At 44.9% G+C, this 27,170-nt stretch overlaps 1 long non-coding RNA gene across 1 annotated transcript; it reads right to left on the bottom strand.

Moving 5' to 3' along the window:
• Positions 1-7,538: 7,538 nt before the first annotated feature.
• LOC309542619 lies at positions 7,539-25,585 on the bottom strand. Its single transcript, XR_014224323.1, has 4 exons — positions 25,441-25,585; positions 24,737-24,828; positions 18,510-18,553; positions 7,539-7,628 (listed from the first exon to the last, which is right to left on the bottom strand). It is a non-coding gene; the product is annotated as an uncharacterized lncRNA (long non-coding RNA).
• Positions 25,586-27,170: the final 1,585 nt, after the last annotated feature.

The raw sequence follows: 27,170 nt of genomic DNA, 5'->3' as shown, positions 1-27,170 counted from the left end.
GACAGGAGGGCACGGGATGAGGGAGAGGAGGAAATTACAATTCTCCCAGCGTCTCAGCTGATCCGCTGAGCAGGACTTGGGTTGCAGGGGATTCACCATTAGCTGTGTAAAGCAGCAAAGAGGGAGAGAAGGAGCAAAGCGGGAGAGGAAAGGAGCTGCTTACACTGCTGTAAGTGGCTGCTGTCCAGTTGGCTCCTTTAAAGCAACAGTGCTCTTTCCCTCCCCCCTCCCCGCTCAGCTCTCCGAAAAGCTCCTTCTCCACCCACCCCATGCGAGCTCCTTTTCCCCTTAGACCCCTCTCCTTCATCATTAGCAGCATCCTTCTCCACCCACCCCACGCGTGTTCCTTGTCCCCTTAGACCCCTCTCCTGCATTATTAGCCACATCCTTCTCCACCCACCCCACGCGTGTTCCTTGTCCCCTTAGACCCCTCTCCTGCATTATTAGCCACATCCTTCTCCACACACCCCACGCGTGTTCCTTGTCCCCTTAGACCCCTCTCCTGCATTATTAGCCACATCCTTCTCCACCCACCCCATGCGTGTTCCTTGTCCCCTTAGATCCCTCTCCTACATTATTAGCCACATCCTTCTCCACACACCCCACACGTGTTCCTTGTCCCCTTAGACCCCTCTCCTGCATTATTAGCCACATCCTTCTCCACCCACCCCACACGTGTTCCTTCTCCCTTTAATACTTTTCCTTCCCTCCCCACTTAAAATGTGGTTACAAAGCACGGATCCACATGGATCCTCAGGATTTTTGCACTGGGTCACCCCAGGTTCACCATCAGATCATATAGCATATGCATGGCTACAGCCTGCACCAAAACACACACACGCACCCACTGTTTCATGGGGCTGCAATGGCGCAAAAACGTGGTTACAAAGCATGGATCCACATGGATCCTCAGGATTTTTGCATTGGGCTACCCCAAACTCACCGTCAGATCACATCTGTGGCCACAGCATGAACCACAAAAATCATACATCCACTGTTTCGTTTAGAATATTTTTTTCTTGTTTTCCTCCTCTAAAAACTATGTGCGTGTTATGGTCAGGTGCGTGTTATAGAGCGAAAAATACGGTAAGCGAAAGGCTGCTCCGAAGCCTGGCGGCGGGACGAGGTCTCTCCACCCCACCGCCAGCCTTCGGAAGGCTCCTCCGAAGCCTGGCGGTGGGGTGGAGAGACCTCCTCCCGCTGCCAGCCTTCGTAAGGCTGCTCCGAAGGCTGGCGGTGGGGCAGAGAGACCTCCTCCCGCCGCCAGGCTTCTCTCCGCCCCACTGGCAGCCTTCGGAAGGCTGCTCCGAAGCCTGGCGGTGGGGCGGAGAGACCTGCTCCCCGCGCCAGCCTTCGGATGGCTGTCCTGAAGACTTGTGGTGGGAGCAGTGGCGTAGCGTGGGGGGTGCAGGGGGGGCCTGCCGCACCTGGCGCAACATCTGGGGGCGGCGGAAGAGACTCGAGTGCTAAAATCCACGGGTTAGGGGGCGCAAATTACTTGCCTTGCCCCGGGTGCTGAGAACCCACGCTACGCCACTGAACCTGAAGGAGCATTTCCACCCCATTGTTCAGTCCAGACACTGAGGTCCACTTCCGAGGGCCTTCTGGCCCTCACTGTGAGGTTACAGAGAACCAGGCAGAGGGCCTTCTCGGGAGTGGCACCCACCCTGTGGAACGCCCTCCCATCAGATGTCAAGGAAATCAACAACTATCTGACTTTTAGAAGACATCTGAAGGCAGCCCTGTTTAGGGAAGTATTTAATGTTTGATGTTTTATCGCTTTAATCATCATCATCATCATCTGTTTGGAGCTGCCCAGAGTGGCTGGGGAAACCCAGCCAGATGGGCGGGGTATAATAATAATAATACTAATACTAATAATATGACATCAGAAGTAAAACTCCATTGCTTTTCTTGCTCCCACGCAGGAAGCAGGTTATGTCCCACAGAAGTTCCCTTTCTTTTGAAATGAATGGGGAAACCTCTGCAGCTATTGCAGTCCCATATGCCAAACACAGACAAGGATTGGATTAGGGTATGTATGAGAGAGAACCCCCCTGGAGAAACATTAACTTACCCATGTCTAAGGTTTGTTTGACTAAATCCTTCCTCGTTTAAGCAGCATTTTTACACTACTGGACTAGCCATAAATTAATCCTGATATAAATGAGATTCAAAGCCCCACATAAATATAAATGGGAAAGCTTATAATTATTTGATTTATATACTAATTTAAATATTGACAAGGTCATTCTATCATGTAAAAGGCTTGGGCTTTATAAAGATGCACACTTAATCTATGTTTTGCACATTTTTTGTTTGTTTGTGCCCCCTTCTTTTTCTCCAGGTGGTTACTGTCAATTAAGAAATAAACTTGGAGAATATGGTTGCATGTACCTTTAATCAGGGTTCAGCTGTAGATATTAGTGCGGCAAAGTAGGTTGTGGTGAAATTTGTGTAAATCATAAACTGACGGGGCAGATCAGTTCATTAATCCACCCTGACAGGTTAATTTCATTCCATTTCTAACTTGTCAGTTCAGAACATGGAGCAAATAATCAAAAACCTTTAAATCAAATACACAAAATCAAGACTAATTGAATACATTTTGTGCACGCCAATAACCCAATCCATTTTTCAAAGGCTAATAAGAAAGCTTGTTAAACTGTAAAAAATATATGCCTGTTGGGTCTTGTAGGGCAAGAAAGATGTTGACATAGCAAATTGACTTTGGGGTAAATACATTCTGGAAGAAACGCGTTCAGAGGTGTGCCATGCGTGTATGCACACAAATATGCCCTTCATATTTTAAGCAAGCCAAAGAGGTACTTACCCCTTCAGTAAATTTAAAGTGAAAGTTGTGGAATTTATATATAGCTCATTATACTGGAGATGGGAATATGAATTCTGCGTCCAGGGCAGCGGTCTACTAGCTCCGTCTGGTACGCTGGATGAGACCCTGCCTGTGTGAACACTGTCTCACCAGAGTGGTACATGCTCTGGTTATCTCTCGCTTGGACTACTGCAATGTGCTCTACATGGGGCTGCCTTTGAAGGTGTCTCAGAAACTACAACTAATCCAGAATGCGGCTGCCAGACTGGTTCAGGCACAAGAGTTTGAACATTCTTTGGATGAACTCTTGCCACAACTATGAGCTTGCCACATCTGTCTTGGGTTTGACACAGAACCCACATGCCATGAGACAGCCAGGCTGGCAAGGAGTTGCAGCACCAAGAAGAGCTCCTGGTGAGCTGCTTACTCCAGCAAATGCCAGAGATGAGTTGAGGCCTTATGAGCCTGACTCATCAGTCTACTCACTCTGTGCTCTTCTCCCTTGCGTATAGAATGGAAGCTTTAAAATAATAATAATAATTTATTATTTATACCCCGTCCATCTGGCTGGATTTCCCTAGCCACTCTGGGCAGCTTCCAACAAAGATTAAGAATACATTAAAATGCCACACATTAAAAACTTCCCTCAACAGGGCTGCCTTCAGATGTCTTCTAAATGTCAGGCAGTTGTTTATTTCCTTCACATCTGATGGGAGGGTGTTCCACAGGGCGGGTGCCACTACTGAGAAGGCCCTGGTTCCCTGTAGCTTTGCTTCTCACAGTGAGGGAACCACGAGAAGGCCCTCAGCGCTGGACCTCAGTGTCCAGGTAGAATGATGGGGGTGGAGATGCTCCTTCAGATATATTGGCATGGAGATACAAGTCCCTAGCATGAAGAGGTGTGCTGGTGATGCAGTCTCTGTGAGCATGGATCTCAAATGTCCTTACTGAGGGTCTCGGGCTCAAGTGCGCCTGATCTGATGAACTTGGTCTATAGCTTCAGACTGGTTATGGTTCTGGGACCAGCAGTGTCTCCCAGTGCCTCTGGGCTGATGGTTTGGGCTAGCACCTCCAAGTCAAAGCCCATGCTGCTACTCCAGCTGGGATACTGACATTCTACCTCCAGTACTGCTGGACTGATGTTGGAGTCAAACTTCAGACTGCTGTTTTGGATGGGAGTGGGGTATGTACGGTACGTCAATCACTCTCAGTCTCAATTTCCCATCACTAGTATGGAGTAAGAAATATTATGAGTGTCCTAAAGATTAGTGCAATGATGCATGTGATGTGCTTTGGGCACTGAAAAGACTAAAGCCCTGCCTCCTTAATCCATTAGTTAGGCAGTTATTTGTTTGACTGGGCCAAAAATGTGCCCTAAAACACATGGAGAATCATGGAATAATAGAGTTGTAGAGTTAGAAGGGGCCCTCCTTCCTCTAGTCCAGCAGTTCTCAACCTGTGGGTCCCCAGATGTTGTTGGACTACAACTCCCATCATCCCTGAGCTCTGGCCTTGCTAGCTAGGGGTGATAGGAGTTGTAGTTCAACAACATCTGGAGACCCACAGGTTGAGAAAGGCTGCTCTAGTCCAATCCCCTGCCATCATACACCATCATGGGTAGGCAAACTAAGGCCCGGGGGCTGGATCCGGCCCAATCACCTTCTAAATCTGGCCCGTGGATGAAATAATAATAATAATAATAATAATAATAATAATAATAATAATAATAATAATTTATTTGTACCCCGCCCATCTGGCTGGGTTTCCCCAGCCACTCTGGGCGGCTTCCACAGAAACAAAAAAACACTAAAATATCATACATTAAAAGCTTCCCTGAATAGGGCTGCCTTAAGATGTCTTCTGAATGTCAGGTAGTTGTCCATCACCTTGACATCCAATGGGAGGGCATTCCACAGGGCGGGCGCCACCACCGAAAAGGCCCTCTGCCTGGTTCCCTGTAGCTTCGCTTCTCGTAATGAGGGAACCGCCAGAAGGCCCTCGGCGCTGGACCTCAGTGTCCGGGCAGAACGATGGGGGTGGAGACGCTCCTTCAGGTATACTGGGCCGAGGCCGTTTAGGGCTTTAAAGGTCAACACCAGCACTTTGAATTGTGCTCGGAAACGTACTGGGAGCCAATGTAGGTCTTTCAAGACCGGTGTTATGTGGTCTCGGCGGCCGCCCCCAGTCACCAGTCTAGCTGCCGCATTCTGGATTAGCTGTAGTTTCCGAGTCACCTTCAAAGGTAGCCCCACGTAGAGCGCATTGCAGTAGTCCAAGCGGGAGATAACTAGAGCATGCACCACTCTGGCCAGACAGTCCGCGGGCAGGTAGGGTCTCAGCCTGCGTACCAGGTGGAGTTGGTAGACAGCTGCCCTGGATACATGAGTCGAATGTCTCCTTTTATTTAAAATGCATCTCTGGGTTATTTGTGGGGCATAGGAATTCGTTCATTCCCCTATATATATATAGTCCGGCCCCCCACAAGGTCTGAGGGACAGTGGATTGGCCCCCTGCTGAAAAAGTTTGCTGACCCCTGAGCTAGATCATATAATGGCAGGTGCCCATCCACCTTCTGCTTAAGAACCTTCAGCCAGAACTCAGGTGGCGTTAAGTCAATACAAATTGGACATGCAGGCTGACTATTACCAACAACAAAAAAGTAACTAAAAACCAACACCAAGACATTTAAAAAGCAATATTTATGAAAGAACTCTGGTGCATTATCAGCCAGCTGTTCAGTAAGAACAGTAAATGGTTGACAAATAGAGGTCATTTGAGGTTAGTGCCGCGCGTCAAGAATACCGAATGTCTTCCCAAAACCATAGGGGTTAAATTTATATCTCCATTAATCTAGCTCAGCTGCATAAGAGGGTGTGACTGGTAGGGTAGTTCTTCTAAAACCACAGAGGTAGACAGTCCAATTTGTCATAGCTGCTGCGGACAGAGCAGGAGGAAAATTTCCATAAACTAGCCATTTGATCAGGCACTTCATAGAAGATAAATATGTTCATCATACAATTGTAGCATAATTATACATACCCCAGGACAAGTCTATGTTCTAGTATTGACTACTGCAAGTGAAGCGCCGGTAGCAAGCAATCAATGTTTCCTTTAGCGTGCGCTCTCAAATTGATTCTGAGCAAGTTACAATAATAATGCAGTGATATAAATCATGTTGCAGGGCTCTGAATGTATAGCTCCTTCCCTGCGATTTTTGGAAGACAAATTAGGCTTTATCTGAGTTATGCAGTTGGAAGTTATTCACGATGAAATGGAAATGCTCATCATGACTCAGGGAGACATTTCCAGGTGCATCTCCCATGCTTCTTTTAAGAACATAAGGCAAATGGTGCAAAATGATGGTCTGAATATAGGACAGACTTGAAACTCTTGCTCTTCTCTAGGCAATCGTGGCCGACCTAATAGCTGTTGGATTATCCATAGGAGATTTTCCTTTGGAGCATTACTCAAAGAAGCTTCTTGCAGTTTTGGTGAGAGGGAAAGAACGTCTATAAGTTGCAGGGCCCCAAAGAGCTATTGGCTCTACCTCGCAACCGGTTTCCAAATGAATGCCACCACTGAACCAGAGGATTGTATCCAATGTAGCTCTAAGTTATTTAGCAGTTTACTTGTTGCACCGGAGGAAATTTGTTGTGCAAGGGGGAAACGCAAGCGCATTACTAAATAGGGTTGCACAAAAGATTGTAAGAAAGAATCAGCTGTTGCACAATGGAAAACGTATTGGGGATGGACACACACACACACACACACACACACACACACACACACTTACAAAAAGAGAGAGAGAAAGAAAACATGCTGAGAGTCTGAGGGTGCTGTTCTTGCCTCTCTCCACCAGGCCTAAGGCGGGGACTGATAGACTAAAAAAGAGCTGCTTTTTAATTGTGCGTTGTTGTTGTTTTAAAAAAAATTAAACTCTTTTTATGTTTTTGTGAGGGGTTATGGGGCTGTTTCTGTTTATATTTTGATCATGTGTTGTAATTTTATCTTGTGAACCACCCTGAGACCTGCGGGTATAGGGTTGGTACATAAATAAGAAGGAAGGAAGGAAGGAAGGAAGGAAGGAAGGAAGGAAGGAAGGAAGGAAGGAAACCTATGTCAGGAGCTCATCCTACACTCGAGTAGGACACTGGCAGAGACACATGCCCAACTGGCATGTTCTCTCCCTCCTGGTTGATCGTTCGGGAACTTCATGAGCTTTCTTCAGCCCGAACATCACAGCGACCGATGCCAACAGACATCGGCACACTTAGGGATCCGCAGAGTCTTCGCAGCTTGCGTCACAGACCTCAGCAACTCAGCATTTTGGCTAATCTACTTTATTTACATATAAACACACACGGAGCACTGCAACATGGCTCCCTCTCTCTCCAGCATCAGGCAGCAAAGATAAAAAGAACAAAGGACAATAGTCCCACTTCATGGAACACAGTAACACAAACATCCTGTCTCCGTCACTTCCCACTCTGTGGAGTCAAAACATACACCGTCATGTGATAGACAAAAATCCCATGACTGCAATCTGTGGTTTAGACCACAGCGCCACCCACGTCCCATTTACAAGAGGTATAGCTGAGGTTTATATAGTTGCCTGGTATAATGGGACAAATTCCTCATTCATTGATTGAAAAGATACAAAATATTAGGAGTATGTAAATTGCCCTCAGAATTTTATTCCTTTTTTAAAAAACCAAGTCCCAGTACATGAAGCTGATGTTTACCTCAGCGCTTTATTTAGGGCTGTGTAGGTGGTTCCTTTGTACAGCGTGCCAAGCTAAGGGGGCACAAAATAGAGAAGATTCATAATTGAGAAGATCCAATTGGAGGTGCCAAATTTTGGCCTTGCATAGGGCGCCATATTATGAAATATTACCAAAGTCTGCCCCCACTTACCTAACATTACAATCCTATGAATGCTTACTCAGAAATGAGGCCTACTGAGTTCAGTGAAATATACTCTTGGGTTAGCATGCAGGATTACACCTTTGGTATTATTTTCAACAATGGGTAATATTTGAGAAATTGTCCGGATGCTTAAACTGTACTCCGCTATTTATTTTCTAGAGAAAATAAACCAAAAAGGTGCTATCGTCAAAATGTCTACATTTGCGATTTGTTTGCTTATTATCAGTTCGTAGATGTTTTCTTTTGTCATCTGACAGCGAATGTAAAATCAAGTATGCCCTAAAGTATTGATTGATGGGTGTACCTCAACAGCCATTAGACAGCTGTTACGCTGCCGTAAGAATCTGATTTCATGGAGCAATTTTCTAATCAAAAGTGGTTGGTTAACAATAAGGTCAAAGAAGCAATTAGTGAAGAAAAATACATAACACGGAAGCCATTTACTACGATGCATGCTGACATCGACATGAATTGTAGTATTGGAGCCATTAAGGTGACCTGGAGCACTCTATCACGCTTTGGCTGACCCTGACAGACTTTGACCAGCTATTTGTTGTCATATCTCCTTGATTGAGCTACATGACAAATACACACAAACCCCGATTCTCAAATGACACCTTTTGTGCGAAGGCGCAGCGTTTGACCTTTAAGTGGTAAAGGTCACTGGGTCATGTGATGGAACATCTGCTACCTCCGTTGTCTCGAGGCAGCAATTTTGTTAACTAATATAGCATAACCTTTCATTTCTAAGCGATGACATTCATCCCTCGCTAAACTATGTCAGGTTTCCAGCACAGAAATAAGATTTTTTTTTTAAGGTCCACCCGCTCCCCTCTTTTCATTTATTATGTGCACCGTCAGGCAATATGCTTTGCCTCAATCACTCAGTGACTTCGGGAGATAGTAAATGCCAAATTACTTCTCTGTTCTGCATGCAGGGTGATTAGAAGCAAGGAAGAAAAGGCTCCTTTTAAATAGAGACGTAGAAGAGATTTTCCCCTGCCCCCTGGACGCATCCCGAAGAATTGAGGGTCCCATTTCTCTTCTGCATCTTGAAAAGCAGAGATCTTTAATTCCCCCCTCCCCAACCAGATGGCGTTATTCTAGCATCACAGCAGCTTTCAAAAGCATGAGCATGTCATTCAAGACAGTCAGCAGTGTTTTGGCAGCTGAGGCTGTGTTTCGTATCTGGAATATTTAGGGAATTTAACACACCTGTGCTGATGCTGTTATGTTGCTCACACTGTTTATCAGTCTTTGAACAGACTCTGAGTAAAAGTCCCGGGGACATACAGATCAGACTAGAGGGGTGGGGGAGATGTAACTTAAAAAATAAAAAAATCTTTTGAACGTGGTGCTGATAATGCCAAGGCTGCAAGTTGCAGGTTTGATCGCCATAAGGGACAGCTGCATATTATTTCCATCGTTTGCCAAATGCAATCTTTGTCACCTGGTGGGATTCTGGTTGACCAAGTGATAGGGCTTTATCTTCACAATCAGGCATAGGCAAACTCGGCCCTCCAGCTGTTTTGGGACTACAACTCCCATCATCCGTAGCTAACAGGACCAGTGGTCAGGGATGATGGGAACTGTAGTCCCAAAACAGCTGGAGGGCCGAGTTTGCCTCTGCCTGTTCCCAATAATCCATGCAACGAGGGCAATACTAAATTGCTTCCCTTTGTTGTAGAGGTTGTTATGCATGCAATTCTCTTGTTTTTAGCTCCTTCCTTAGCACCTGAAGCCTACATATGCTTGCTTTGCATTGTTCTTTGCCAACAGGAGTGTTCCTGAAGGACACATGGGTTTCTATAAGCTCCCAAGTTCCTCTCCCCGTTGATAAAATCCTTCTACCAAGAGTTGTACATTTCAGAGACCAACTACTCCTGCATTTATATTTTTGTTTTTCCACATTGCAAAGACGATTGGAACTGAAGGCACAAAATATAATCCCTTCTCCCACCAAATCTCATCTTTAAAACCATGAAGAGTGAGAACTGCAGTGTTACTCAGATGATGATTTCCAGCCCTGTGTGTTTTATAAAAATGGACAAATTAGTGATTTATAAAAAGGGACAACTTTTTTTAGATGAGGGGCAGTTTTGTAGTTGTAGCACTGAATTGCACCATGCTTGTCCTAGCTTAAGCATGTTCATTCTTTCAGCCATCCATCATTCAATTTCTTCACTACCCATTATATATTGTCAGCTTGCGCAGCAAAACAATAAAGGGCATTGCAAACCTATCCAGTTAAACTAGATGAAATGCATTGCATCTGCCCATATTTGGATTCTGCTGAAAATGATGGGCGGCGGTCCCTGGGCTCAGTTCAGCATGGGCTTGCCCACGATGAGCTACTTTGGGCCTTAATTAGGGTTGCCGTATTTCGAAAAGTAAAAACCAGGACACCCCAAAAGTTTCCCCTGCTCCCCCCCCATGTGACTTATTGGGTGACACTAATGACAAGCATCTAGACAGCATCTTAAAAAGCAGAGACATCATCTTGCCAACAAAGGTCCATATAGTTAAAGCTATGGTTTTCCCAGTAGTGATGTATGGAAGTGAGAGTTGGACCATAAAGAAGGCTGATCGCCGAAGAATTGATGCTTTTGAATTATGGTGCTGGAGGAGACTCTTGAGAGTCCCATGGACTGCAAGAAGATCAAACCTATCCATTCTTTTTTTTATAATAATTTTTATTACATTTTTTCCAGATTACAGATAAAACAGAAAAAAGAAAGAACATAAAGAATAGAAAGAAAGAAAAAAAACAGAAAATCACAACCATTTCAACGACTTGTTTCAGATTTCTATCGGACTTCCCCGCATCTCCCACACAGTGCATTCTTAACAATAAAGTTATCAGCAAATTATAACCTTATTTCGTGTGTTTCTTTGTATTTTCAATTGCAGTTTAAGTTTAAATTCTTATTTTCCATTTACTCTAAAAATATAACATATTGTCATTTTTACCCATTTAAACTTTGATTCTTTCATAAATATTATCCAATTTCATATATAATCAACTTTCGTTGCTGGGGCTAGCCTTCCAAGTCATACGGCATCTTAAGATTCATATAACTTATAATATTTTTGCAAATAGTCTTTGAATTTTTTCCAGTCCTCCTCCATTGCCTCTTCTCCCAAATCTCGGATCCTTGCAGTCATCTCGGCTAATTCCATGTAGTTCATCAGTTGCGTCTGCCAGTCCTCCAGTGTGGGTAAATCTTGGGTCTTCCAGTGCTTGGCGATAAGGATTCTTGCTGCTGTTGTAGCATACATAAAAAAGGTTCTATCCTTTTTTAACACCTTCTGGCCGACAATGCCCAGAAGAAAGGCCTCCGGTTTCTTGGGAAAGGTGTATTTAAACACCTTTTTTAACTCATTATAGATCATTTCCCAGAAAGCCTTCACTCTTGGGCAGGTCCACCAAAGATGAAAAAATGTCCCTTCAGCCTCCTTACATTTCCAACATTTATTGTCGGACAAATGGTAAATCTTAGCAAGCTTGACTGGGGTCATGTACCACCTGTATACCATTTTCATAATATTTTCTTTCAAGGCATTACATGCCGTAAACTTCATACCGGTGGTCCATAACCTTTCCCAGTCCTCAGACATAATGTTATAACCAATGTCCTGAGCCCATTTTATCATGGCTGATTTAACTGTCTCATCCTGAGTGTTCCATTTAAGCAGCAAGTTATACATTCTCGATAATAACTTAGTCTTTGGTTCTAACAACTCTGTCTCGAGTTTCGATTTTTCCACCTGGAATCCTGTTTTTTTGTCTAACTTAAAAACCTCATTGATTTGGGCATAATGTAGCCAATCTTGCACCTTACCTTTTAACTTTTCAAAGCTCTGCAACCTCCAATTACCTCCAATGTTTTCTATTATTTCCCAATACTTCGGCCAGTAGGCCTCCATATTGGGTTTTTTCCGAGCCTTGGCCTCTATTGGTGATATCCACCTCGGAGTTTTACTCTCCAATAGGTCCTTATATTTTTTCCAGACCATAAATATTGCTTTTCTGACAATATGGTTTTTAAACATTCCAAATGTTTTTGCCTTGTCATACCACAAGTACGCATGCCAACCTAACGAATTGTTAAAGCCTTCCAGATCTAGGACATCAGTGTTTTCTAACAGAATCCAATCTTTCATCCAGCAGAAGGCCGCAGCTTCATAATATAACCTTAAGTCCGGCAGGGCAAACCCCCCTCTCTCCTTTGCATCAGTTAGTATTTTAAACTTTATTCGGGGCTTTTTGCCCTGCCAGACAAATTTAGAGATGTCCCTCTGCCACTTTCCAAAACAATCCACTCTGTCCACAATCTGCAAGGCCTGGAACAAAAACAACATTTTTGGCAAAACGTTCATTTTTATAGCTGCAATTCGGCCTAACAAGGATAGTTTCAATCTTGACCAAATTTCTAGATCTTTTTTCACTTCTGACCAACATTTCTCATAATTGTCTTTAAATAAATTCAAGTTCTTGGAAGAGAGATTGACCCCCAGGTATTTCACTTTTTTAACAATATTTAGTTCTGTTTCCCTCTGAAACCCCTCTGCTTCATTAACTGTCAGGTTTTTCCCTAACACCTTAGTTTTTTGTTTATTCAACTTAAAACCCGCCACCCGACCAAATTTCTGAATCAATTCCAAAACTCTTTTTGTACTAGATTCTGGCTCCTGTAGTGTTAAAACCAAGTCATCTGCAAATGCTTTCAGTTTATATTGTTTCGCTCCGACCTGGATTCCTTGCACCAGCCGATCCTTCCTTATCATATTCAGCAAAACCTCCAGGACCGAAATAAACAATAAAGGGGAAAGGGGGCACCCCTGACGTGTTCCTTTTTCAATATGAAGTTCTTCTGTCACCACATTGTTCACTATCAACTTAGCTTTTTGTTCTGAATAGATTGCTTCTATTCCATTCTCAAACCCCCTTCCCACTCCCATCCCTTCCAAATTTTTCTTCATAAATTTCCAAGAAATATTATCAAAGGCCTTCTCCGCATCAATAAAAATTAAAACTGCTCTGGTGTTAATATTTGTTTGTAAGAGTTCCAGAATATCGATAATATTCCTAGTGTTGTCAAACAAATGTCTACCTGGGAGAAAGCCAGCTTGGTCTTTGTGAATTACTTCGTTTAAAACTTTTTTAAATCTGTTAGCCAATATATCTGCAAATATTTTGTAATCCACATTTAGGAGTGAGATGGGACGATAGTTCTTAAGTTGGGTCTTTTCAGTCTCCACTTTGGGTATCAATGTGATGAATGCTTCTTTCCACGTATCTGGTGCCTTCCCTCCCCCCATAATCTGATTACAAACCTCCATTAATGGTTGTATCAAGAAATCTTTTAACGTCCTGTAATATTTGGAGGTAAGTCCATCCGGGCCTGGAGATTTGCCTAGCTGCATGTTCTGAATGGCATCCTCAATTTCCTGTTGTGTTATTTTACAATTCAAGATTGACCTCTTCTCTTGTGATAGTTCTGGTAGGCCATTGTCTTTCAGGAATTGTTCTATCTCAATTGCTTCCTCGGGTCCTTGTGTATAGAGTTTTTTAAAATATTTCTGGAAACACTTTCTAATTTCTCCCGGTTTCTGAATATTTTTCCCTTCAACTTCTAGATTGGTAACATAGTTTAGTTTTTGTCTCTTTTTCAACTGCCAAGCTAGCAGTTTCCCACATTTGTTCGCAGATTCAAAAGATCTTTGTTTCATTTGTTTAATTTTCCATTCCACTTCTTGGTTAATCAATTTCGAATATTGTGATTGGTGGAATTTGATTTCTCTTAGAGTCTCTTTTGATTTTGGATTCAATCTTAGTTTTTTCTCTCCTTCTCGTATCTTCTCCAATATCTTATCTTTTTTCCCATTCCAGAATTTTTTCTTAATCGTATTCTGTTGTATCAGAAACCCTCTCATAACAGCTTTGCTTGTGTCCCAGATTATTCTTTTTTCCACCGAGGTATTCAAGTTAATTTCAAAATAGTCCTTTAAAGCTTTTTGGGCCTTCTTTACAATCTCTTGATCTCTTAACAGGTTGTCATTCATTTTCCATCTGAAGGAATCGGCAGTAGTAAATCTCATTTCCATTTTCAGAGCGTTATGGTCGGAGCAAGTCTTTGGGCAGATTTCTACTTTTGTGGTCTTAGGTGCCAGCCCTCTAGTTGTCCAAATTTGGTCGATTCTTGTCCATGACAGGTGGGCCTCAGAAAAGAAAGTTCCTTCTTTACCTAGGGGGTTTCTCGTCCTCCATAAATCAATTAAATCCATATTGTCAGTTAGTTCGAAAAAAGTTTTTGGTAGTCTTCCATCTTTGGTCAAATTCTGGTTCTGTGACTTATCCATAAAGGTAGAGACAACCCCATTCATGTCTCCCATCATAATGATGTTAGAATAGTCCAGATAGTCCAGTAGTGTCTCATGTAGCTTCTTATAAAATTCTGATTTCCCCTCGTTTGGTGCATAGATTCCTAATATCAAAACTTTCTCTCCTTGAGTCTGTATTTCAATAGCCAGGATTCTTCCTTGTTCGTCTTTGAACAAAAATTTTGGTGATAAATTCTCCTTAGCATAGATCACCACGCCTCTCTTTTTAACTCTATCTGATGAAATAAATTCTTGGCCTAGTCTTTTGTTTATTAACACCTTCCTGTGGAGCCTGGTCACGTGGGTTTCTTGCAAACAAATTATGTCCAAATTTTCTTTCTTTAAAATATGAAAGATCCTTTTGCGTTTTTCTGGGGAATTTGCGCCATTAATGTTCCAACTGTACAGCTGAAGAGACATCCTGTATCAATCTGTTGTTGCTCTTTATGGGGTGTCTTCTTTTTTATCCAAGTCCGAGGGTGCTAGCTCTTTTCCAAGCTCTGGTGGAGGCCAAATAGCTGCTGCTCCTTTCTGCAAGTCTTCTCCGTGGTCGTGTAGAAACGTCTGGCTGTCCTCTTTCATTTTGATTTTAATCTTCTTTCCTTTGTAGTTGAATGAAAGGCCTTGTGGAAACTCCCACCTGTATGGTATTCCGTTGCCTCTCAAAAGTCCAGCTAGGTCAGTGTAGTTAGATCTGAGATCCAATAGTTGTTTAGGGATATCCTTGTAAATTTGTGCTCTTCTGTCCTGGATCTCAAGTGCTTTGTTGAAATGTAGGTCAAGTAGCTTGTCTCTCTCCTGCTTAGTCCTTAAAATGATCAAACAGTCTCTAGGCCTGTCTTTCCTGGTAACTCTTCCCAGTCTGAATGCGGTTGTTATTTTAAAATCTATATCTTCTTTTATACCCCAGAATTTAGAAAATTCTGCTGTCAAGAAGCCAGTCAAGTCCTCTTTCTCAATCTCTGGGATAGAGCGTAATCTTAAATTATTTTCCCTGTTTCTCAATTCCACCAAAGACAGGTAGGCCTGCTGGTCGCTGATATGTTTATGGAGCGGCCTTACCTCTCCTTTCAATTCGTCCACTTTCTGAATTGCTTGCCCCGCTTTTTCATTCGCAGCCTCGGCCAATTTCCGATTTTCAGATGTAGCGTCCTTTAGATTCCCAATGTCTTGTGCATGCTTAGCCACCTGTTCAGAAAGTTTGGTAATTGAAGATGTGGCTAAGTCAATTTTTGCAGTTTGATCATCCACTTTTTTATTCAAAATTGCAAATTGTTGTAACATTTCCTCTAAAAGAGTGCTAGAACCCCCAGCTGCCATATCCTCAGTTGTTGACTGTTCAGCTTCCTTAAATGGGGTTGTTGGTGATGGTACAACTCCCTGTAAGACAGCAGGGACTGAAGATCTACGAGCCTGGGAAATCAGGGTTGTTTGTACCAATTGGCCTTTCCCTGCTTTCGACGCAGCTCTTGTTTTTGCTCGGCTACTCATTCCACACCTGTCTTTGGATTCAAGGTCAAGCTGTCAAAAATTCCATGGGAAAGACAGGCCTCAGAGTAAATAACCAAACCACAGAGAGTCAAAACAAAGTTAGTTCTCAGGAAATTGTAAATCCCAAACTCCACTAGAGGGAGTGTTGTTACAGTTCAGGAAAGAAGAAACAGAGTTTCAGTCGCCATTAAAGTTCCTGCAGTTAAATAAATTAACAGTAGCCTTTAGAGAAGACCTTTTCCCTCTGGCAGAGCCCTCTCAATGTTGCCACAGTAGTTTCTCTGGAGGTGCAAGATACAGTTATTTAGTTGTATCCACCAGTGATGCCTCTAAGTATCCATTTCAACTTTGTATGTGTATCCGCAAAACAGCCTTTTGCCCCGCTGCAAGCCCGGGACTGGGGTTTTTAAAGTTTTAAAAGTCCAGCAGAGGAGAGGGTCCCCAAGTAGAATAAACACAATAGCAAGGAAAATAAAGATAACTTGCCTTTCCCTTCAGTTTCTGACTTCACCAGACGTATGATACTTCCCGTTTTAAAACCCTTTTGTATTGCTTCCAGCTTGTCAGTTCCTTTGCCTTTGATCACTAAGCACCACCGGGAGACGGACTTCCTTTTTCTCGTCTCCCGCTTTCAGCCGAATTCATAAATTTGTAATCCAATTTCAAATAACTCTTACTCACGAGTAGTTGATTTGTAATCCAATATTAAGGAAGAAAGGTCGGCGCTCATCTGTAACAGCCGCGCGGCTTCACTCCCGCAGAAAGAGCGATGAATCCACAGCACCGCTTCCCCTCCACGCTTCCGGAGCCCCTTACGGGGTTCCTTCTTCGTTTTGGGGGTCGCTCTAGGTGCCCGCCGGATCCCACGGCCACGAGCTCGCTCTGCTCGTGGTTTATCTTAGTGGGTCGTCGCTTTGCCGCAGCGAACGACCCTTTCCTGCGGAGCCCCTCTTCGCAGCGCAAAGAGGACCGCCATTACTCGTTTCGCGCCGCCTCCGGAAGTCCAAACCTATCCATTCTTAAGGAAATCAGCCACTGGAAGGATAGATCCTGAAGCTGAGGCTCCAATATTTTGGCCACTTCATGAGAAGAGAAGACTCCCTGGAAAAGACCCTGATGTTGGGAAAGATGGAGGGCACAAGGAGAAGGGGACGACAGAGGACGAGATGGTTGGATGGTGTTCTCGAAGCTACCAGCATGAGTTTGACCAAACTGCGGGAGGCAGTGGAAGACAGGAGTGCCTGGCGTGCTCTGGTCCATGGGGTCACGAAGAGTCGGACATGACTAAACGACTAAACAACAACAACAAACAACAACAAATGACAAGAAGGGCTGCTACACCAGATGTCAAAGAGAAAAACAACTACCAGACTTTTAGAAGACATCTGAAGGCAGTCCTGTTTAGGGAAGCTTTTAATGTTTAATAGATTATTGTATTTTAATATTCTGTTGGAAGCTGCCCAGAGTGGCTGGGGAAACCCAGCCAGATGGGCGGGGTATAAATAAATTATTATTACTATTATTATCTGTGTTGTTTAATTAGGAGCAGGAACATGACCCTTGGGAAAGGTAGTTTCCTATGACAAACAAGTCAGATGACCCAATATTATTATTATTAAAAAAACAGAGAGCCATCATGGGCTGACTAGTAAAAGCAGTCATTATTGCATGGCTGTTGTGTATACTTGTCCTTAAACTCACATGGTGCCTGCTTGGAAAATGCTGGAAATCTGAGTCCTTCTGGTTTCGCATATGCCCCCCCCTACTCCTTTCAAACCAGCTTTGCGCTTTGTACCTGTGATTTTTGGTACAAGTTGAGCAGAACTCGAGCTGACAGCTATTCCCCTCCCCCATTTACCATCGCTCCCTAACCCCTGCACCTATCCTTCTGATATTTTTCTGGAGTGCTCTCTGACATATGCTATTTTCATATATATTGGTTTTCACCCCACAAAACAACACAGGAGCTTTTTTAACCACTCACAACGGTAAAGGCTGCCCTTATAAGAAAACAGCTGTATCTGTCACTCTGAAATTTGGCAGTCGTCATCTCCTTAGGAGAAGCTATCATGCCTGAAAATTTCTGACATTCAGAAGACATCTTAAGGCAGCCCTGTTCAGGGAAGTTTTTAATGTGTGATATTTTAGTTTATTTTTGGTTTCTATGGAAGCCGCCCAGATGGGCGGGGTACAAATAAATTATTATTATTATTATTATTATTATTATTATTATTATTATTATTATTATTTCATCCAATCCTTAAAAAAAACAGAGAGAGATGGTTTCAAATTTTAAAAAACCCTTCCCCCCCCCAGGTGATATGCATAAAACCCTCCAAACATATTTGTTTGAAATTTGGTAGACATTATCCATTTAGATGGGGGTTACTTTGCCTGCAAATTTTATCTGCTTCTGTCAAAGAGAAAGTTACAACAATTTTTGCTTTTCTCATAATAATGACTAGTGAAATGAAAAACCACCAGATTTCCTGAATCAGGATTTGGAGCCATATTGGTCCTAACGGATTTCGTCTCTTATGCAAAATGCTAAATTGGGGTCAAAACAAAACCTCATATCTGCGCACATCCCTACTATGTGCAAATACGTCAACAGGGCACAAAATCATCCCAAAGCGGTATGCATTTTGGGGTGTTTGGAGTCTGACCAGGAACTGCTCTTCCACTTTCACATTACACTCAAATTCAAATAAGTATTCCTGGCAGAATTTGACATAATGGATGATGTAGAATATGGTAGTTGGTCAGTTCCCCCCCTTCGGTTTGTGTTGCTTTGTTGAGCAGACCATAATGGAGGCACTTCCTGGGACCCAGGTGCATGTATTGACTAAAACGGTTCTCTAAAGTAATAACTAACCAAGTGCTCTACTGGGAACGTTGTTCTTTCCTTTTCCATTTCTGCTGTAAGGGGAAAACAAATTAAATTAGTATTATTTATTTACCCGTAGCTGTGAAAAGTGCACATCCAAACTCATAATGGCATGAAAATAATTTAGCACGTGCTTTTAACATTAACTAATACTATATATTCTTATTGTTTATGTGGATATATGAATTGTGGACCTCCTCGGTTTCCCAGCAGTGGAAAACACACACATTCAATTAATTCTCTGCATTTGAAACTGTCGACTTTTACTTGAGATATAAATATTGCTTTTCAGGGTTGAAGGAAACAAGGGTCTCTCACCCTCTTTCTCAACAAGTTCTTGAGGAATGAAGCCACAGAGGAAAGGTGTGTGTGTGGGGGGGTCTTCTTTTCAGCCCGAGAGTCACATTGCCGCCAGGGATCACTTTTGTGGGCTTTATGTCAATGGGGGCCAATGTTGCTAGCCCAAAATGGGAAGAGCAGTGGACGCAAACTTTACCTTGGTACAGTAGTAGAGTTTCTACCTGCACTTAAACACTCCTCTCTGTTCCTTGTTTGGACAAGCCTTATCTGAGTTCAAGCAGGGGTGTAGCTAGCTGTTCCAGCACCTGGAGCGACAGGGCCCAGGCGAGCCACCCATGGGGCGGGGCGGTGTCAGGAGCTCAGCCTACACTCAAGTAAGACCCTGGCAGAGACACATGCCCGACTGGCATGTTCTCTCCCTTCTGGTCGATCGTTCGGGAACTTCATGAGGTTTCTTCAGCCCGAACATCACAGCGACCGATGCCAACAGACATCGGCACACTTAGGGATCCGCAGAGTCTTCGCAGCTTGCGTCACAGACCTCAGCAACTCAGCATTTTGGCTAATCTACTTTATTTACATATAAACACACACAGAGCACTGCAACATCGCTCCCTCCTTCTTAAGCATCAGACAGCAAAGAGAAAAGAACAAAGGACAATAGTCCCACTTCACGGAACTCAGTAACACAAGCATCCTGTCTCCGTCACTTCCCACTTCCCAAACATATACCGTCATGTGATAGACCACAATCCCATGACTGCAAACATGGAGCAGGAATTCTAACATGGCGATCTGCGCATGGGGGTACCGCGGTGATCTGCCCAGGGGGAGGTGTGGTGATCCGCCCAGGGTGTGTGTGCAGCGAGCTGCCCATGGAGTCCACCGGGGGGATGCAAGCTCCATGCTGCCATTTCAAGCAGTGTGGGGCCCAGAGCCACTGCGTCACTCCCAGGAGAGACGCGTGGCTCAGGCTTGCTGAAGGCCAGGCCGCATGGTAAGTGCTGCCCCCTTGCTGTTTTGTCACCCCCTCAGGGATGACACCTGGGGCGGACCGCAACCCCGCACCCCCCTTCCTACGGCTCTGAGTTCAAGGGCACGTTCCAGCCAGCCAAAGGAGGGTGGAAAGCAGAGTCAAGGAGTGGCTTGATATGATTGTTTGGTAGATTCATCGTTGCTACCACTGTGGCAATGCATGCACAGAAATCCCAGCCAAAGAAAAATGGATACAAAAACCTATGGAATATGCAGAAATGGAGAAAAATACCGGAAAAATAAGAAATCAAGATGACAATTTTTTTTAAATAAAAGAATGGAAATGGTTTATTGAATATTTACAGATAAATGGTAAACAGATAAGAGCATTGGCAAGATTATGGTAGGAACCTGCAGCTTCCTAAGAGCATATCTTCAAAAAAGATAAAAATACATGAGCAGATTAAGTTAATTTGGATATGCAGAATATTTTAAAAGTAAATTTAAGGGACAACAGAAAGAGAGGGAAGGAAGTCAAGTTTTGAAATGTCAAAATGATCATAAAATCAGTGAAATGTATAAACCTGAAAAGTATATATATATATATATTTAAAAGTGCAGTGGTTTTACATGGGTCATTCCTAGAAAGCCCCACAAGTTCTGGTCATGGCCATCAACATAAGTCCAATTCAGGCATTCTGTGTCTTTGTGCAATGAAAATCCCATGAGGGAGAGCAAGGGCACGTTGGTGAACTTTTTGGGTATATCACCATCCCTCCCCCAACCAGCTGTCCAGAATCTGGTAAGGACAAACATCTGAGGTGGAGAAAACCTTCTGCATTCCTGGAGGCACTTGGCAGAATTTAGATCCCCAATTCTATACCGTACAGGAATCCCTCCATCCATAAAGCAGGCCCCCTCCTTCAAAAAATTCACCATCAAACTCATGAAAGCCAGGGTGGGGGGAAAGGGATGCTGGAGGGTGTAGAATTTTCCAGTGCACCCCTGCTCTCCCTCACATGATTTCCATCACGCAAACAAACAGAATGCTTGAAAAGGGCTGTCAATAGCTTTAAAAGAGGATTGGAGAAACTCACGGAGGATAAAGCTGTTATTGCGGACTTGTCGTGATGCCTGTATATCACCGCCGGTATCAGCAGCTGTAAGACTCCAAAAACCAGCTGCTGAGGGACAACAGCAGGTGTTTTGCACTTGTGCCCCGCTTGGCGGCTTCTCATTGGTATCCAGCTGGCCACTGTGAGAACAGAAAGCTGGAGCAGATAGACTTTTGGTTTCAACCAGCAGGGATCTTCTTATCTTTTTATGTTCTTAGCTGTGAAAACACTGGGATCAGATGATACTTTGTTTCCGACACAGCTGCGTCCATGAGGCTGTTCTGCACATTTCACATTCAAATATTCAAATTGGCATCAAGAGATGCCATTGGTCACGTGATCTGCTTCCTGCCGTGCTAGCTTTGACCTAGAAAGGCCATCACAGCTTGGGACTCCCATATTGAAGGTGATAACGCCACTCCCTATATCACCCAACCCAACACAATGATCAAGCCCTCTTTCCACTAGCCTCAACCATGGTTAACGCTACCAGGGTTCCCATCTTAACCAGGATGTCTATTGGGGTTTGTAGCCACTTTGAAGACCTTGTGGAAGGGAAGCAGGGTTAGAAACCGACAGGGTTGCACACATACCTCGTTGCTGTGGTTCGAGGACTCGACCCCTGCTTGGTGGAATAAAGACACGTGGACACAGAATATAAGGTCAATGGGCAAGAACAGGCCACAACTTTATTGATTACAGCAAGTGAGAAGGTATTGGCTTAGGCTTTGGACCACGGAAGATTTGACTCCACCCACTCAAAGAGGGGTGAGTCTGCAGAGGGGTTAACCACCAGTTGGCGGAGCCTGTTGATGCTAATACAACTATAAGCTCTCCCCTAATGTCACCGAGGGTCATGACGTGGCCCCCCGCCACACAGGCATTGGACAGGATTCACGACCGCCGGATTCCTTTAACGGAATACCCGAATTTGAAGGGGTAGGCGATGGCCACACCTTGCCCTCCCACACACCAACAACACATTCCAATGCCTAACTGCCAAATACCAAGAAAGTTGTGACGATTGCTACGAGGTAGGCGAAAAAACCAAGAGGCCTAATGCCAGATGGAAAAATTCCTATCAGGCCCCCTGGGCAACCTGGGCGACCAACCTAAGGTCCATAGTAAGGTCAAGAGAAAAGCTAAGCTCTAAGCCCTAAGGGAGTGGTGGGTGGGTGACTCGCGATGAGAAGGTGAGCGAATGGGCTGAATGGCTGGCACGGCTGTGTCTCAAGCAGCAAACTACGCCCCCACCAAGCCGCCTGATTGGGTGCTCAACCGGGGGCATGGCGTGCCAGCCATGTGGATGGGGCAGGGGGCATAACGCCCCCTGCGTGATGCGGGAATCGTCTCCCGCCCACAACACCTCCCCTCCAGAAGGAGGTGAGGCCATGTAGCAAACTGCAAACCTTGGATCATCCTGTAGCTTAACTAAACAAAAGCCTTTGTACAGGATATTGATGATGGGAGTCTTTCCTCTCCCCGTACTTCCTCTTCATGTTTTCATCCTAGCTCAAGAATTTATTGTAGCCATTAGTCTTCCGAATGAAAAATTCTCTCTCCAGTTTTGATTTTATGATAAATCTGGGGAAGTATATTGCTAACATATGAAAGGATGTATTAAAAGTTGTTTGTATCAAGAAAGAAAATAGCTACAGGCCTTACAATGGAAAGGTGATGATATATTTGTTGTCACCGAGGGAATTGTTGGATCATAGGCACTGCAGATAAAAATCTCATCTCGATCAGAAATGCTATTTCCTCCTTGCAATAGTGAGTTTTAGCCAGAATGCTGGAGAGTTTCCAAAAACCCTAACAGAGAAAAAAACAAACACCAAACTAGAAGTAAGTGTGTTGAAATTTTGCAAGTATTTTTTTAAAAAAGAATTCATTGTACTCATTTATTTATTCATTCTAGAATATGTTTCTAGTTACACAAAAGAGCAATATATTTCAGGGATCCATTTTAAATGCGATAGGACTATGGCAGGCATGTACAAAGTCCGACTTGGGGGCTCAATTTGGCCCGCTGGTTGGTTTAATCTGGCCCCTGTGGCAGTTTATTTCAATCCTAAAAAATCCTAAATCCTTAAAGCTCAACAACTTTGGGGTAAGATCCTAAAAAAAACCAACTCAACAACATTGGTTGGCCCCCATGCATGTTCACTTCATCCTATCTGGCCCTCTTTGAAAAAGTTTGGGCTCCCCTGGACTATGGGAAAGATGTATTCTGAAAAATGTATTCTTAAAAAAATGTTTAGGGCTACTCTCATTTTGACTCAAGAAAACCACCATTTTATAGTTCAAATCAGGAAAAATAAATATAGTAAATGGACAAAAGTACAAAGATTCACAAAATGTTCAGGGGTATGCGTACCCCTGCATCCGTAAAGGGGGAAAAAGCACTGCTTTTAATGAATACCAGGCCTGTGAGCTGCTTCACACATGTACAGACATCACTTGTTGACAGCAATATCAAGTGATTACTAGTATGTGTGAGTTGGTCACCATTAGGTAAATTTATACAAGCTCCTGGGGAGCCAAGCCAATATTTTGGGGGTTGGGGCCAGCCCCCCACAATGTCCCCAAAGCGCAAAGATGAAGCACAGAGTTGAATGTGGTGGAGCTATACAGTGGTACCTCGGGTTAAGAACTTAATTTGTTCTGGAGGTCTGTTCTTAACCTGAAACTGTTCTTAACCTGAGGTACCACTTTAGCTAATGGGGCCTCCCGCTGCTGCCGCTGCCCGCCACGTAAATTCTGTTCTTATCCTGAAGCAAAGTTCTTAACCCGAGGTACTATTTCTGGGTTAGCGGAGTCTGTAACCTGAAGCGTCTGTAACCTGAAGTGTCTGTAACACGAGGTACCACTGTGATGGCCAATTCCTTCTCTTCTTGCCACGGAGAATCAGCCTCCCACTGGTGGTACTGCGAGGAGGAGGTGAAGGAGAAGCCACGGGCCATTGAAGCCACATGGCTGCCACATTTGGCTCCGCCCCTGGCTCCTCCCAGCATCCCCCAATTGCCCTCACAAGCTGGTGCCTCATTAAGCAAATAACACTAATACAGTGGTACCTGGTTCTCAAACTTGGTCCGTTCCGGAAGTCTGTTCCAAAACCAAAGCGTTCCAAAACCAATGCACGCTTTCCCATAGAAACTAAAACGGATTAATCCATTGCAAACTTTTAAAAACAACCCCTAAAACAGCAATTTAACACGAATTTTACTATCTAATGAGACCATTGATCCATAAAATGAAAGCAATAAACAATGTACTATACTATAAAATAAAGAAGACAGTATTGTAGATGATAAAATTGTAAATTATTTTTTCTTCTTACCTGCACTGATGATAGTCATTATTTGGATGGGGGGGCTTGATCCATTTCCACAGTCACACAATCAATCAATTAATCTATCAATCAGTCAGTAGTTGAACTGGGTTCCACACAGTCATGAAAACAGTCACAACAAAGCCTCAAAAACAAAAATGCAAAATAAATAGCAAAAACCAAAGCGCCAAACTTAATGCGTTCCAGAAGTGTTTGACTTCCAAAATGTTCAAAAACCAAGACACAGCTTCTGATTGGTGTGGGTGCCCTGGTAACAATAGCTGACAGCCATATTGGATGTTCAGCTTCCGAAAAATGTAACACTTGCTTCCAGGTTTTCAGCGTTTGGGAACCAAGGCGTTTGAGAACCAAAGTACCGCTGTATTGTAAAGTGGAATCCGTTCTCATATTCAGCTGCTAGACATTGAGTGATTGACTGCAGAGAAATCGAGCGATACACATGCACATGTGAATGAGACCTAAACGTGTCCTACCTTAGCAGCTGAAGCTATGAAAAGCCATGAATGAGCACTTAAAACAAATCATTTTAGGCACCTTTCGCTGTGGGTGTCATTGCCAGTTCAGCCTTGAAAAAGAATCCCAAATAGTCATTAGCCTACTTTAATGAAAACTGCCGGTAAAGGCTGCCACTTGTGTATTAAATCATTATTTTTTCATAATTTGATACTAATCCAGTGTTCTGTTTTTTGAAAAAGAAGAAGAAAGAAGCAGCTATCATTACTCGGTGATTATATTTTATGCGTTCACAAATGTGCAGAATGACAAAGTATGTTTTCATGCCAGATTCACTTGTTATGCCCTTGTGCTTTTGTAGTAGCAAAATGGCTTATAGTATCCTTTTCAGAAGGAATTAGAGCAATTGCATTTTTAAAAATAGCATTTCTGTCTAAGCAGCAACCGATAGTAGGGCAGCCACGGCTTTCTACACAAAGGCTGGAGAAATATAATAATCTTAAATGGAAGAAGCAATAATACGATAGTGAGACATTCTGAGTAGCTGGGCTTAAGCTGCTGATTACTGAGGATGCTAATTTTGTGGCAGCGCCAGAATTTTATGTTAATGCTATTGAACAAAAGGCTAAAGCATTTTTTAATTTAAAATTACTGAACTATAAAATTGAAGTATTAGATTAGGTGGACAAAGGGAAATACGATGTCAAAAGTGCATTTCTGTCACCTTTGCTTGAGTTGAACTTTTGAAAGGCGGTGTCTCGTTTTCAGTCAGAATTCTGCCCTTGCTCTTTTGAATGGTGCCCATCAAAGATGATTCGTATTCAGCTATCTGATCCAAAGCATCACCAGTGTGACTCCACCCACATTTTATGGTGGGTAGCTTTGCAGCCCGTGGCGATCTGGCAGGGGGTACGGCATTGGCTGTCCTGCTGGCACCTGGTCGTGCCAAACAGTGACGGAGGAAGCCAATCGGGCGACTGGGGCGGCGAGTGTGCCCCACACCCAGGGGCAGACCAGCCTCCCATGGGGCCCGGCAGGGCAGGACACTCCGTGGGGCCACTGAGGAGTCTGCCTGCCTCCTCCCACTCAGCCGCCCTACAGCTGAGGGAGAGGCGGCGGGCGGACCATTTGGGGCAGCGTAGAGCCTGCGGCCGCCCAAGCCACTGCGTCACTCCCAGGAGATACGCATGCAGACGCTGCAGTGAGTCCTGCCTGCCATTTTGTTACCCCCCCTCAGTGGTTACACCCTGGGCGGTCCACCCCACCGCCCCCTTCCTCTGCCCCTGGTGCCAGGGACACAGGCCAAGCTGTCCTCTGGGAGCGGGCTTGGCTGACCAATCAGCACTGGCTGGGCATGCTCCTGGAGGGAATTTAAAGGGCGGCACAGCAAGGCGGCCACCCTCATTGGTTCTCCCGACCTCCCACCCTCTAATTTTGCTCTTGCTATGACCTTGCTATGGACCGAGCAGGAATTTCCCCCACTTGGCAAATTGGCACAGGCCATTGGGTTTTCACTTACCTCATAGCAATCACCACAACTTCGTGAGGTTAGGCACTGGGCAAGCCTTTGGCAGTGGCGTAGCGTGGGTTGTCAGCACCCGGGGCAAGGCAAGTAATTTGCGCCCCCTAACCCGTGGATTTTAGCACTCGAGTACGAGCGCGCCCCCCCAGATGTTGTGCCCGGTCCCCCTGCACCCCCCCACGCTACGCCACTGGGGCTGGGGGCGAGCGAAGGAGCCAAGGACCCCCCCCCAAGGCTCAGCAGGAATTTATTAAATTTATTATTTGCGGAGCCCCCGCAGGCCGAGGCAGCCGAAGCCCCCTCCCCTCGGGCGCCTTCCCACCCCCTCCTCTCCTTGGGCTGTAGGTGGAGCTCCAGATCCGGGCTTGGCGAGTGCCTCTCCTCCTCCCGGCCGGGTCCGGGGGCTTCCAGCCGTGCTCCGTCCTCGCCCCCCCCGTGCCCCCTTCTGCTGGGAGACCCTCGCCCGCCCGCCGGCTTCCTCTCGGAGGGTTTTGGGGAGCGCAGGGCGCGGCGAGGCCCCTCAGAGCTCTCCTCCCTCCCAGTCGGCAGAAGCAGCCGCCGCCTGTGGCTGAGCCGAGGGGATGGCGGTGGCGGGGTGCGGAGGCTGCCCGTGCCCGGCCAGGCGCCGGTGGCAGCGTCGGCTCTGCTGTAGCGGCTGCTGCTCCTGCGAGCAGTGAGTGGAGCGCAGCCGCAGCGGCGGCGGGAGGCGCGCGCGCGCTAGGGCGCAAGGCTGGCGGTGGCGGCGGGGAGCCTGGCGGAGGAAGGAACTTGTCCCGTCCCTCTGGACTCGCGCCCCCCAGATGTTGTGCCCGGTGCGGCTGGCACCCCTGGCACCCCCCATGCTACGCCACTGGCCTTTGGTTGGTTGGAGGGGAGGTTGTAGCCTCCCTCTTCCCCTCTTTGTTAAGGGTGTCCTGTTAAATTGTTCCGGG

The sequence above is a fragment of the Podarcis vaucheri genome, assembly GCF_965113315.1.
Source record: "Podarcis vaucheri genome assembly, contig: SUPER_10_unloc_1, whole genome shotgun sequence".
NCBI classification, from domain to species: Eukaryota; Metazoa; Chordata; class Lepidosauria; order Squamata; family Lacertidae; genus Podarcis; species Podarcis vaucheri.
The sequence above is the reverse complement of the archived record's forward strand: the minus strand, read 5'-3'. Positions and strand labels throughout refer to the sequence as shown.